This window comes from Odontesthes bonariensis, chromosome 10 (genome assembly GCF_027942865.1).
Source record: "Odontesthes bonariensis isolate fOdoBon6 chromosome 10, fOdoBon6.hap1, whole genome shotgun sequence".
NCBI lineage: Eukaryota > Metazoa > Chordata > Actinopteri > Atheriniformes > Atherinopsidae > Odontesthes > Odontesthes bonariensis.
The window spans coordinates 11,977,074-11,990,879 of NC_134515.1; the positions used below are offsets into that span (position 1 = coordinate 11,977,074).

General features: G+C 40.0%; 1 protein-coding gene across 1 annotated transcript in view; it reads right to left on the bottom strand.

Annotated features, from left to right (window-relative positions):
• LOC142390671 (guanine nucleotide-binding protein G(I)/G(S)/G(T) subunit beta-1) overlaps nt 1-13,559 on the bottom strand; it is a 38,836-nt gene extending 25,277 nt beyond the window's left edge. Inside the window, exon 1 of the mRNA XM_075476293.1 lies at nt 13,170-13,559. The gene's annotated coding sequence lies outside the window, so the exon portion shown is untranslated. The remainder of the gene's footprint in view (nt 1-13,169) is intronic.
• Between the last annotated feature and the right edge of the window lie 247 nt (nt 13,560-13,806).

A 13,806-nucleotide genomic window follows, 5' to 3' on the forward strand; every position in this document is an offset into this window, starting at 1 on the left:
AACTGGTAAGTACTTACTTTTTAAATATTGCAAACATGCCAATTAAGTTTAACCATTAAATACTTGTTACTTTAAGCTGAGGGTACCAAGCAAATATCTGAAAATTTAAGCAATCAAGCTTTTAATACATTCATAATGCATGGTGGACTGATCTGTTTTCTCGCTGCTGTACAATAAGTAATAATTTAGAAATAATAATTAAGTTGGAGTCTTAGGCCAGCACCTGTTCAGAAGCTGATTCTTTTACTTTTCAACATTACTATACTCCTCATAAGACTGTTGTGGTATTAGAAGAGCAGAAAAACTTGACACAAAGCATCATGCATGGCTAGTGGATGGCAATAAAGAATTGATTTGTTCTGCATTTTATTTCATGATGTGCTGTAATTATAGTTACTGTTATGTTAAGTAATAACTATTTTAAAAAAGAAAACACATTTATCCATCTTTGCCAAATGCATAAAGTTGAAAAAGTATGTGACAGGGAAGTGCCAAATGTGGTACATGAGGACTGAACCTATAGTCTCACATTTAGGCTAATTGGCGGTTCAGTTACACTCTACACCGATGGTCACAACATTAAAACCCCTGACAGATAACGTGACTAACACTGCTCATCCTGCCAGTTTCTGCTGGGAAAACATTAACATGGGTGTCACTTTTTTTTTTTTTTTTTTAATAAACACTTGACACCTACCTAACCATTTCTGCACACCATGGCCCCCCGAAGGCAACACAACTCCCCTACAGCTCAGTCTCGCTCAGCAGGAAAGCAGTGAGCCTGCAAAAACTGCTGGACAAAAAAATAAGGCTCAAAGAACAGAGAGCCCAAGGTGCTCGCCCAGTCTGCAAACTTCTGTCATGTGTGGGGAAAAAGCCCCCCATCCTACAGCCCATAGGGTCTAAATTATCTATTGGTAACACCCTGGTGCCAGACACTCCAACACAACCTAAAATGTTCTTCATCCACACCTCGACTGGTCAGAGCTCTATTGGTGGAAAGAAGGGGGAACTACTCAATACCAGGTGAGTGGTCAGAATGTAAAAACTCATCAGTGCATATTTACCACAAGGCTCCATTAACTTTCCTTTTAGCATTTGGCAGGAGGACTGGAGCAAACCCATCTCTCTCTGCCAAGGCTGTCATGTAGCCCTCTTGTGCCTCTATTTATGTTGATGCAATGAGCGCTTGAATTTTCGTTAGGTTGCAGCTGTGAAGACCATTGACTCTGTGTTATTTTCAGACTGCTCAAATGCTGTTAAGCTGCTAGTGTACAGCCTCTCCTTCATTTCTACTGCAGTACTGTGTATGTGTCCACTGTCAGGAGAATAGTGGTATCATGAAGATGGCTCACCACCTGTGAGCCACTGGCCATAGATGACTGTACAGCCCGTCGGTCCAACCTTGGTACAGAGGACTTTAACGGTATCTTCCCTGTAAAATATTTCTTTGTGTTTCACATTTGTGTGAAGTAAGCGCTCAGAAAAAAGAACTTTAAATATATTTAACGTCATATTGGTTTATGTTCAATGTTTTAAAGTCCAGTTTAACTTGTTCACTGACATATAATTAACTCAAACTTTTACCTGTTGTGAATGAAGTTCTAATAAAACAATGTGAATAGCTAATAGAAAGCTTGCTAATTGGATTCTACAAGACTGCCACAGGAATCTGTATTTGACTTAAGTCAAAATTTTGGTAGTCTTACTTAATTATTCTGTTTGACCTGTCCCTTTAAATAAAAACAATTTTGTGTGCTCAATGCGGCCACTTCCTCTGGGTAATGTCTGATGATGAGGGACATAACATCAATGGGCCTGACAGTGGAGCTTAATTGATTGATTACTGAAACATTCCATGATGCTGCAGCTCTTACGGTCTCTATAAAAAGTTGCTGACCCTGGCTTCTGTAAAATAAGAGACTTCCAGCAGTAATACAGTCATGACTGTCGCAAGAAAATCCTAAACACAAAGCTCACAGATTCTACAGCCTATCTATAAGGTTTGGAGATTTTCTGCAAATGCCACCGCTTGAAAAACTATTAAGAAATCAATGTTTAAAAGGATAAAAAAGGTCACATACATCAACAAAGGTATGTTTTGTGCTTGGGACAGCTGCACAAATATCTTTTCATACAAGGAAATGAATGAGTTGGATTAAAAAAAGAACAGAAAAAAAAGCAAAGGAGAGTCAGGCTAGCCCAAAGCTAAATGCATGACTTTATTTAAAACACAAAATACACTTCTTTGATTGCATTAATAATCATACCCCTCCCCCATTTCTCCCCAAGCCTCCAAGAGAGGAACATGAGTGTGTTAAGAGTCACATGACAGCTACCCCACTCTTTTGCTCAAGTGACTGTGGCTTGTCTTGCTTTAAAGAGGAAGAAAACTCACTTATACTAACTGTCTTTTCCTGTCATCTCGGGAATCGGGTTTGGTTGCATTTTCCCGGTGGCAGTGAAACGTACGGGCTAGAATGTAAACAGACAGCGAGACAGTCGCTATTCAAACTAGAGCAGGCAGTGAGGTGCACATGCAAAGTGCTGCCAAGGCTTGTGGTGAGCTTACAGCAGCGTTACAGTATCCGAGTGGTGACAAGGTTGTAAATGGGTCTGTAAGCAGCCCTTGTGACAACTAATTTTACTATTCAAACTAGTGGCTCAGACCTTTTGGCAAGCTATGCATAACGGCCCCAACAATCATACTACACACAAATCTAGTTAGAAGAAAAGGTTTAGGTAGAATTTTCCTAGTAATGCTGAAGCTGGGAAAGGTGTGGAGAACCAGGAGGACATCAAAAATAGGTTCAAGGGGGGAGGGGAGGATATAAGCCCTCATTACATCAGGTATGAATATGATACATGAGTGCCAATGGTAACTGTAATAACCATCATACAATCATCTCTAGTTGACACTAGTTATGACACCCGTCTTCATTGGTGTATAAAAATAAAACACCGTCAAATAATTACCAAACAAATGTTAGTTAGTTTCAATTGCTGTTTGTATAGCTGGGGTTCACCACTATCTAACCCAAGCAGGGGCAAGATTCAGGCAGACGCCATGAGCATGAAGAGGATATCACATCAATTCACTACATCATTGAATACGGTGAGCTTTTGAGACCACTTTTAAACTCACTGACTTTGCCCACATTAAGCCAAAAAAGTAGTTAATGACAAGGACCTTGAACTGTGTCCCGAGGAGGATATTCTTCATCTGTGTCGCAATTTTAAAATGTTTTTATATTGCAAGTGACTTTTAAAAGAATAAATGATCACATCTGACAAGTAAAAGACAACGCCGTCGTTCCTCTGACTGCACCAAACCCAGGCAAACTTTTCTGACCGACCGTTGGAATTCACTTCGTAGGTATGATGTGTTTCTTTTTGTTTGTTTGTTTTCTATTAAATTTCACTGGGTTTTTTCTTAAAAAAAAAATAAAAAATTTACCAGAAATTAGATCAAACTTTTGCAGTTTAAAGAATATTTCAACCCAAAATTCAAGCGGTTGCTCATGCCGTTTTGATGCTACAAATACCGCAGAATGAGAATAGACTCCGACTGGTTGGCATGTCGTCAACGTAGTTTGTGATTAGTGTCAATATCATAAATAGATGAAGGCTCATACTTGTTTCCACTTTCTGATCAGAAAACTTGAGACTTTCCCCATGAACACAGAAAGTTTAGCTGCACCAGGATGCCATTAAAGGTGCCGTCGGCAACTTTTTTTTAGTCATTAGCTTGAACTGTCATGGGATTCTGGAAGTAGAATATTAAATAGGCTTTTTAGGAAAAATCCCGAATTCTGTAGCTCCCTCTAAAGCCTGTAATCATGCTTGCAAAAATCGAGCGCTCCCGGCTGTTTTTAACCAATCACGTTAGGGGGGGAGGAATCGCTACCTGTCAATCACAGCTTGTGCACACGCCGCTATCGAGCCCGCCCCCCTCCCCCGATTCACGCGCATGAAAGTTCTCCCGGTCAGAGACCAGATTGATATCGGCTTCTTAGCGAAAATGGTGCAGCAGCCGAAAAACCCAAATCTTCCCATTCCACCTTTGCCAACTACTGCCTACACATCCAAAATTTCAAAGAAGAGGAAAAAAGAAGCTTGTGTGCGCGCACACTGGTGTGAACTCACGTGCACAACCTCGTCCACAGAGGGGGAGGGGTTTGGGGGGCGGTTTGGAGCTTGTTAGAGGTTGGGGGAGGGACCTGAAAGTTGTATCAGTTCGAATTTTCCGACTTTTGACTCGGAATTTTGAAAACCTGCCGACGTCAGCTTTAATGCCAAGTCCTAATTACATCACTTTCATTAGACACAATAGTTTTTCCTCCATCAAACTCTTTTTAGTTAAAAAGCTGAGGAATGTCTGTTTTTAAAAAGGTAATAAACAGTAAAACAAATGTCTACTCTTTGCCCTGTCACCCTCACTACAGTTACCCAATACGATCTTAATATGCAAATTAATATTGTACCTACACCAAACACAAACAACAGCAGCTCATAGTTGCTGGAAGACACTTGCAGAAGTCCTAGAACCCATCTTCAGATCTGGTTCATCAGAACTGCAGTCAACGTTTGGTTTTTACAGCTGGGATTATCATCTCTTTGACTGCACCCTGCTCTGACGTTGAGGGAAATACCTCCTGTTGTTGGAAACAAACTGGCATTTGAAGCCAGTGCCGAATTTGATAATCTTTGAGAGTCCCCTTTGGTTTGATTGGGTATACCGAAGCTTTGAGATTTCCAGTGGCACTTGGATTTAAAAATAACACAAGCACCTGCAACTCAGTGTGTGTGTGTATCAAGTGTCATACAGATGTTTGGTGAGCACATAACTAACACAGCTAGACAGATGATTAATGCCACTAGATAAAAAACAAACTAAACTCATCCATTTCAGAACAAGGTCTTGTTAAAAACTCATTTCTAACAACAGACAGCCACATGACACTAAAGTTAGCCCCACATTTGTCTATGGATCTGCAATACACCGAAGAAACTGTTCCAGTTGAGTTCAGTCAAAAGGTTAGTGTTGTTAAACTGCAATAAAAAGGAGTAACAGTAAAGTAACTGAAGCAGAAATAGAGGCCAACACTAAGGTCCATTTAAAGCAGGATAAAAGAATAACCTAGTTGTTTAAGTCACCACTGAATACACCACTACATGCTTAAGCACATAGCGATGTATGAGAAAAGGTTTGTGCATTATCCAACATACTATCCAAGAGGTTTGGTAAAATACAAGAGGTTCACATAAGACTTGGCTGACAGACAATTGTATTTGCTTTCTATAACTGCTAGCTGCCAGGAAGGTTGGTGACTATTCACTTTAGTCCAGCTACTTTTTTTAATATGTACATCTGGCAGGTAAATGTACCCGTCTGTCCCCATCAACCCCAGCCAATCACTGTCCAATGCCAGGAAAATGCCCTGAAACCTTTACAGCAGAGGAATTATGAGTCCAGTTATGAGAACAAACCACAATGGTAGAAAGTGACAGTTACAAGCTAACAAAGTGTAGACACTAGAACAGATGCTAACAAATAAAAGACCGCAACTAAATTTCCTTTTTGTATAAGCCTGCTTTTCTCCTGATCTACAGCTTAGTTTGAAGTCTTTAAACAAAAAACAAAGACTACCCAAGCTATCTACACTATTGTGAGCACAAATACGATGAGGCCATGTCATTCAGCAGTCAGACCTTAAAAGTATGAGGTGGTGGCACATTTTCCGACAACGGCACCTCAAGGCATCTGATCAATCTCCTGTTTTACAAGTATGTGAGAAGGTATTAAACATTTAATAACAGTCACTGCTATTAAATAGTTGCGACATGGAAAAGAAAAGAGAATGTGTGTGTGCGGTTTAAAAGATAGTATTTATACAGACTGGCAGGGTTTTGAAAATGAGAAAACTGCAAATCGCTGGCAGAATACTGCTTATTGAATTAGCATTATGAGCACCCCTGATACAATTACAGCCTATTAAATATTAAATTTTTGTCACACAGTGACATATTTGAGCAAAGCAAGAAGACCAATCGCAGTTGTTGTGGTTGGGATGTACTTAAACTTCTGCAGAGGTCCACCTCGGGTTGCAGGGAAGCTACATCACAGGTGTAGAGTACACGGCTATTACACAGCTTCTGCAGTGCTCCAACATTCAAGCACAAATAACATTAAATTGGACCACGACATTGTGGAATCAGTATATTTATATTGATCTAATTTTCAATGTCAGTACAGTACTTAATCACAAAATCATGTGCATGTGAAAAACATCGCTCGGGTCGTAAAAACACATGAAGTGCGCACAGCAGAATGAACATATTAATATGAATGTGATATTTCAAAGAAAAATAATAAACATTAAATACTATGTTATATTGTTAGAAACCATACTTTTAAAACCGACTTGGGTTTAACAGTCAGTTTTCAGTCAAATATATCTTCATGTGTAATAATATTGTCTCAGATAATCCATGAAGCTTTGTCAGAGGACGTTCAGACTTGATACCATGATGCATCCTGGGTGATTGGACCACAAGTGGCCAGCTTGAAGCAAGTGTGTTCACACCTGGCGTTACAATGCATCTTGAGGGACCAGTTGTGATCAAATCACAGTTAACCATTTTATGTCACAGTCAGCTGAGCAACAAACAGAACATCAGCTGTTGTTTCTGTAATTTCAGGAATAAAAGAAGCTCTACTCGGAGGCAACAGTTATGATCACTGTTGGCCTCAGCTTTTCCTAATCAGGTTCAAATAATGTCAATCAATACAACAAATACCAAATACTAGTAGCCTAACATTTTGCCTCCAAATAAAATGAAGAATTGTACAGAAAAGTGTTACTTTTCATGCTCAAATGTAGCACTGACACGGTCTCATAAAATAAAGAGCATTCAAGGCTTTGGCTTTATGAAAGTACAATCAATTCAACTGATTAATTCAAATGTTTGAGCGACTTAAGATGACTTATTGGTAGGGATGTGCTCGACTCATCGATTAGTAGGAACGGTGCACATAGTCGACTACATTTTAATAGAGTTGACTAATGATACATTGGGGAACTAATGTTTACAGCACCGTTTCTGTCTGAGTTTGCACCGATAGTGGAAGCAAAAGACCGGAGCCGATGTCGACGATACAAAACGTAGCGAAGCATGGTTGCATTTCACTAAACCTTGACAACAAAGTCGAATGCACATTATGGGGACTGAAGAGGACTCACTTCTTAAACCATCACAAAACCAGATGGAAAGACAGCGAAAAATTACTGGTTTTATTGTAGCTAAACGCTCATGTGACAGCAAGCGGCACTGATTAGTCTACTTCAAAACTTAACTTAAAATCTCTACTTATTGGTGTATTTGAAAATCCATTATTTAGTAGTGATGCTCCGATCGATCGGCTGCCGATCATGATCGGCCGATAATGCCCAAAAATAGCCTGATCGGCGATCGGAAAAATATGCCGATCAAAAAGCCGATCATGTGACATAATTACTAGCTTTTTTTTTTTTTTTTTTTGACGTAAATTACTAGCGACCACTTTCTAATGTGGTACGGGACGTGTGTACAGAACCGAACAGGCAAAACCTCTACAGTGCATCTCGACAACATGACCTCTCCTGTCTGGAATTTCTTCAAAGTGTGTCAGAAAGATGTGAAACTTACTGCGGTCACGCCATCTGCGCTTCGCGCTAGCTACACTTGAAAATCGAGTGCCCGTTTACATCGCTTCATACGGTAAAGCGTGTGAGCGGATTTATGGTGCATTCAAGTGCACCCCGTAAACTCAGAAATCTATATCGAAGTTGATTTTTCATTTGTTGGAATACATACACCTGTCATTACTTGGTTGTTTTTTTTACTACATTCTTTTTAATGATTAAAACAAAATGATAGAACAAAATTATTGAAGCATATTCAGAATCAAACTCATTTCTGCATAGTCAGATTTGAAAACTTCCTTTAGAACCAAATCCAAATGTTCTCTGCCGACTCCACCAGATTCTTGTTCTACATGTCCCCAGCTACCTCTTTGGAGATTTTCAAGTTATTTCACTGCATCATTGTTTAATAATCTGATGCTGAAATCATACCCAGTGGATGATGTATATGGGCAGATTAAAATATTAATAGAAAATAAAAAAAACAATTGTTTTCTGCAAACTCAACCAGATTCTTGTTCTACATGTCCCCAGCTACCTCTGGCGGTTTAATTTCTATAAATGGTGCATTCTCTGCTAGATGAAAGGCATGGAAATGTCCGATTCCTTCCGTGATCTGCAGTGATCGGCAATCGGCAGATCATGACTTTGGTGATCGGTGATCGGTCCAAAAAATGCTGATCGGAGCATCACTATTATTTAGTATAAATGAAACAAGTGCTTTCAGTTTGGTGGCAATTTCGGGGATCATCATGGATTCAATACTTCTACCTTTTGATATTTAATTGTTTCAATCGTTTCCTGACAACTTTGATGTCATCAAAAAAAAAAATCCGTGAAATTATGCCAGTTTTTAAGACGGTGTATTCTAAAACCTTGGGCATTTTCTGATGTTGTCTCTTTCCACTCTGGTAGAAAGAGGAAAAAACACCCAGATAGAAACTCTGCTTCTTGTTTGGAGTCATGTCAGAGGAGGACGTCTTTCAATATGGCCCAGGACAGATTTGCATTCAAACTATTGAAAGAATGTGACCACAAATGTCCCCCTTGCACATCTGAATGCGTTCTCAATACGTCTTACGGGTGTTCACACCTGTATTTAGAGCTGTCCACTTGTGATTAGATCACCCAGAATGCATGTTAGCAGGGAAAAGTGATATTTTGTTGATTACTATTTTTTCTGTACCAAAATAAAGCACAAAAAGAGAAATGTGAAAGTATATTACAGGCTGACACTGGCTGACTACGGGCAAAAACTACTATTACACAATACTGTTACAGTCATAATCATACAAAATAAATAAAAAATAAAAATCACAGAATTACTAATATAAATATGCATTCGTATATATTTTGGTTCACCACGCCTTCTAAAATAAATAGACAAACTATTTTTGGCCTACAAATGCCCAGTGTGACAACAAGGACTAAGTTTATCATCTGAAACTAAATAACTAACAAACAAGTAAACAAAGAAAGTCCTGAAGACCAACCATTGTGTACTTATCTCCTAAAAGTAGTAGCAATATGTTTAGAGAAAGAGCACTACAATCTTCTTCATAAGATGTAAATAGACATAGTTTGACCTAAAAATAATTGTATGGTATTTTAGGGTGGAATTACAATTTGAAAGATGATTTCGTAGAAATATTAGCTGTGCGTGTGGTTTCTTGGATACAAAGTGTCATTTTAACTCAAGACTAAAGGCCCAACTCAGAAATCTCAGCATCTTCCAGCTTGCTCTCATTTCAGCCTCTGAGACACTTCTGATTTCTCTAAAACAAATATCGTGGCTGATCTAACGTACTGAAAAGTCAGATCGGCCCTTTGAGTCGATTGTTGTTGGGAAGTGCTGTTGTTGATATAACTGTGCTCCTCCAAAGTACAAAGTGGGAAATATGAGCTGGTTCTTTATGGGTATACTACAATGGGAAAGCCACTAATAAGAAGTTACCTTATTTTGAGAATAATATACAATGTGCTGGAGAGTATAGTGTATTTAAAATTTAATGTGTGCACTTAAACATCAAAATCTATGTGTGAATGGTTTTTACATGCATAAATCTTTCTGCAGAAGCTTTTCTTCAGGTGCTTTGTTGCCAAATCTCAACACATCAAGTTAAAACGTCAGAAGGAAAAAAAATAAAAATAAAAAAAATCATAAAAACCAGCACTATCACTGACTAAAACCACATAATCCCAAAGAGTCAAATCCACAGATTAAGAGTTTAATCTAATTCACATCCTGCATTTACAGATTAAAAATAAATAGATACACATCAACGGGATGACGATCCTGATTATAACACCCAAACTCACTCCCTGTACAAAAGGATATTTATTCAGACTTTAAACACATGGTCATTATCTTGTGGCGACACTCATCATGCTAACAGCTCTGCTGTGTACAAACCCAGTCACAGACACGAACTACTGCAATAACGGCTTTTAAACTATCTTGCCTGTGCAGTGTATTACTCCACGGCATCAGAGTGATGTTTTTCTTTAAATGGCACACAGATTATGCCATCACTGACAAATTTATTTGGATGCTGACAAACGTTTTGTTAAAAAATTAATAAATACACGCTGTTCACCAGGGCCACAGGTCACATAAGATGATTAGTAATAAATGGAGCAAGGTTTCATGACAAGTGAACACTGGATTTTTTTGGGATGTCTGATGTAAACTGTTCTCATGTCAACATTTTCTGAACAGCTCTGGGTATATGCTTAATTTTAAATCTGCATTGATGCCAAAAGCCTGATGCGTTGCACCACTTCATACACAAATGAATCATATGAGTCAGAAAAATCTTAAAATCTAGTGAAACAGAGAAATGATGTCGAACATCTGTCTCAAATGTGGTGGCGGCGCAGAGTTGTGATCACAAAGACGACGGGTAAACGACCAGAAGAGCGAATTCCTGACAACTAAATACAACAGTGATGCTCAGTGTTGTTGCAAATATGCTCAATTTAAATAAAACCGATGCTTTAGCAGTTAAGTTTTAAATTAATAAATGTGACATTTATTTAGAGTTTGTATTTGGCACTGTGAGAAACCCTTAAAACCTGATATCACTTTGATATTAATTGAGTCATCCAGTTGATTGTTGATTTAATTGTGAGTTCACACCAAGGTATAAAAAGTATGTTTCCCTGAGGTAGTGTTAGAAAAAGAAATTAGATCAACAATTAAATTCTTTATCAGCATTTTAAGATCTATTTTGCATTTATCATAAAAATATTTATTGTAGTTGCCATGTTCCCTTAAATTCAGGTTCACAGTCTAGATGTGCAACACCCCTTCCCACCATGTTGTCCTGTATCGAAGGTGTAGATATTGGATAAATCTGCCCCAGAATTCAACCAGCCTTAAAAGATTTCAACCACAAATGTATTCTAGACGTTTTTAAGAGTAGAGATAATCAAAGAGATCTCTCATGCCAAGCCTGAACCCATCCGATGCTCGGCAGCTGCCTCTCTCTGTCTGAGAAAAAGCGGTGATGAAAAAGGCTTTGAACGCCATCTTGTTCAATGCAGCTGCTTGGGCCCTGACTACAGGAACCCATTCATTCGAGGAGGCGGAGGGAGAGAGAGAGGGAGGGAGGGTGAGAGGGAGGGGGCGCACTGGCAAAATGAATTCATCTTTGTAAACCAGTAAAGGCGACCAGCTCTTTTAATAAGTGCTAACCATTTCCAGAAACAGCTACATACCTAATACATACAGTGATAGACTCTTTAGATAGATTTAATCACTGCTGGCCAATAACTTCGTGAAAGCGGGAGGCTACATGTATCTTGCCTCGGGGCTAAAGGAGGAGCTCAGCGTGGCTTCCTGTAACAACTCAGTGCTAAACCATCTTTCGAAATGCCCAACGCTGAACACACATCTATCTTCGAGCTCTTTTTTTCCGACTTAAAAACCCCTCTCGTGGCGTACTCTAAGCCCACTAAGACGTCACGCTCAACCGCGGCTGGTGCGTGTCCGTTTACTGGGCAAAGAGCTTTAAAATACTACGGAGCTGCGCGGCCCGATGGGGCATGGTTACTGTAGCTGCTAACGACATGCCCTGCAAAAGACCCGTGATCAAGATAAACAGATTGTCAAAATCCAATTAGACAATCTCGTTTACACATCATTAAAATAAGAAGTTCAAATTAAGGTCGAACTGGGTGTTTGCAAACTGAGGCTGGTTTAACACCCATGGAACTAAAATGGCTATTACCTCTCACAGATCAGCACAGCGGTGCTTTTGATTTTTCCTTTGCGATGTTGTAGCTGTGTCAATTAGCAGCCTTTCAACGCTCTGTGCATTACAAGAAAAGTAGAACGATCCTTTTTTAGCCATTTTCAACCATCAGTGTGTGACTGGATGGCCGAGTATGCAGACTAAACATGGGATTTTGAACATATAGCTGTGACATACAGCAGCTATAACCCATGACGGGTTTGGTTTCGTTTCAGGGAAGTAAATAACGTGATATCAACTCGTCCGTTTCAACATGGCCTGCCTTGTAAGTGCTCACAGATAGTACGTAAAGCATTTTAACGAGAAAAAATACCAATGCACAAGTTTTATAAATAAATAAATATAAATATATATCTATATATGTAAACGGCATTTAGCAGCAACACCAATAATTTCCCCTAACGATGCAAACATGTTGTTTTGGCTGCCATATTCCTGATACACACACCCAGAGCAACCAAACGGGGCTGCAAATGTAGGCTGTGGCCGCTGCTGGTGACTTGCATGGACGGGCTACAGAATAGTGGGGGTGGTAGTGATACTGTTGGCGAAGTAGCCATTTTTAGACTTCCTTCGTTGACAATCCGTGATGCTTCAGATTTTCTGTGCGAGTGAAAGTGAATACTAACTCTCGTGCTTATTCCAGCTATACAGCCGCAAGAATTTGCAGCTTATTCGACTATGTAATAATCTGCGAGAATCGAGAGCGTCCAATTAGCCTTGTAGGCGATCAGCTGCTATCTGTTGAACAAATAAAAAAAAAAAAGACGAGGGCCGACAGACCGCTCAATGTGTTATTTAATGACTGGGATGAGTTAAACAGAACAAAAAAAAACTGCCTTTATTAACCCAGCTGTTGGTTTAACTGAGATGGTTAATCATACCGGGGGCAGGTACCCGGACGTTGGAGGGGTGCTACCTAACCTCCATACCGAGCTGTCACAAACTAACCTGATAATTAACGTTAGCACTGCCCGTTAGCCACATCTTACCGGGCAGAGAAAATTAGGCGGTGGGTTAAGTTTATCTAGCAGTGACCCCCCACCCACAGTTTTTGGCAGCAACAACTTGCTAGCGACAGGCTAACGGGAGCTAACTAACGTATTAGCCACTCAACCCAGTTTAACCCTTACCGTTACCATCTTCCCTGCTCGAGAGGCTAGCCAACTGCACAGACTCCTAACGCATTTCCTGAAGCGCAATTTCAAATATCAATAAATGTCCTTACCCGCTTTCAGTTGAAGGTATCCGTTGTTTATATCACATTGACTGGAAACAGCTAAACGTAGTCTCTCCTCTCTCTGCCCAGGCGCTCAGATTTATGCAGTTTAGCCACCGAGGAGCGGCACTCCCCGAACCCAGTTTTTGACCCGCTGAGGGGGGAGATACACCGGCACAGAGGCGCAGAGACAAGGCGGTGTTCACCCAGACAGACGTGTCAGAGTCCTGGTTAAGCGTCCAAGGTTCAACGCAAATTCCAACTTAAGGCAATTATCCCTTCTTCTCTTTCCCACCGTCGTCGTCCCTCCGTTTTTGCCTTCACGCCAGGATCTCAGTCGCTTCTTCCTCCGGCCATCAAACAGCAGAGATGGGCGCGGTAACCCTGCATTCAGGTCTGGGAAACCCCACGTTACGGCAGCGTCATAACGCACGGCGAAGGGTCGGCGACCACTTCAACAGATCAGGAAATACTGCTATCTTTGGTAACATAATCACACCTAGACATCATTTACCTGCGAAAATCTGCCACAAATATGATCTTGAAAATAGTTAACAAATAAATAGAACTCGAGGATTAACATTTTCCAAACGAAAGCAAGTTAGAACAGCGGTTTCCAACCATGTAGTAGGTCTGCAGTTTCTAC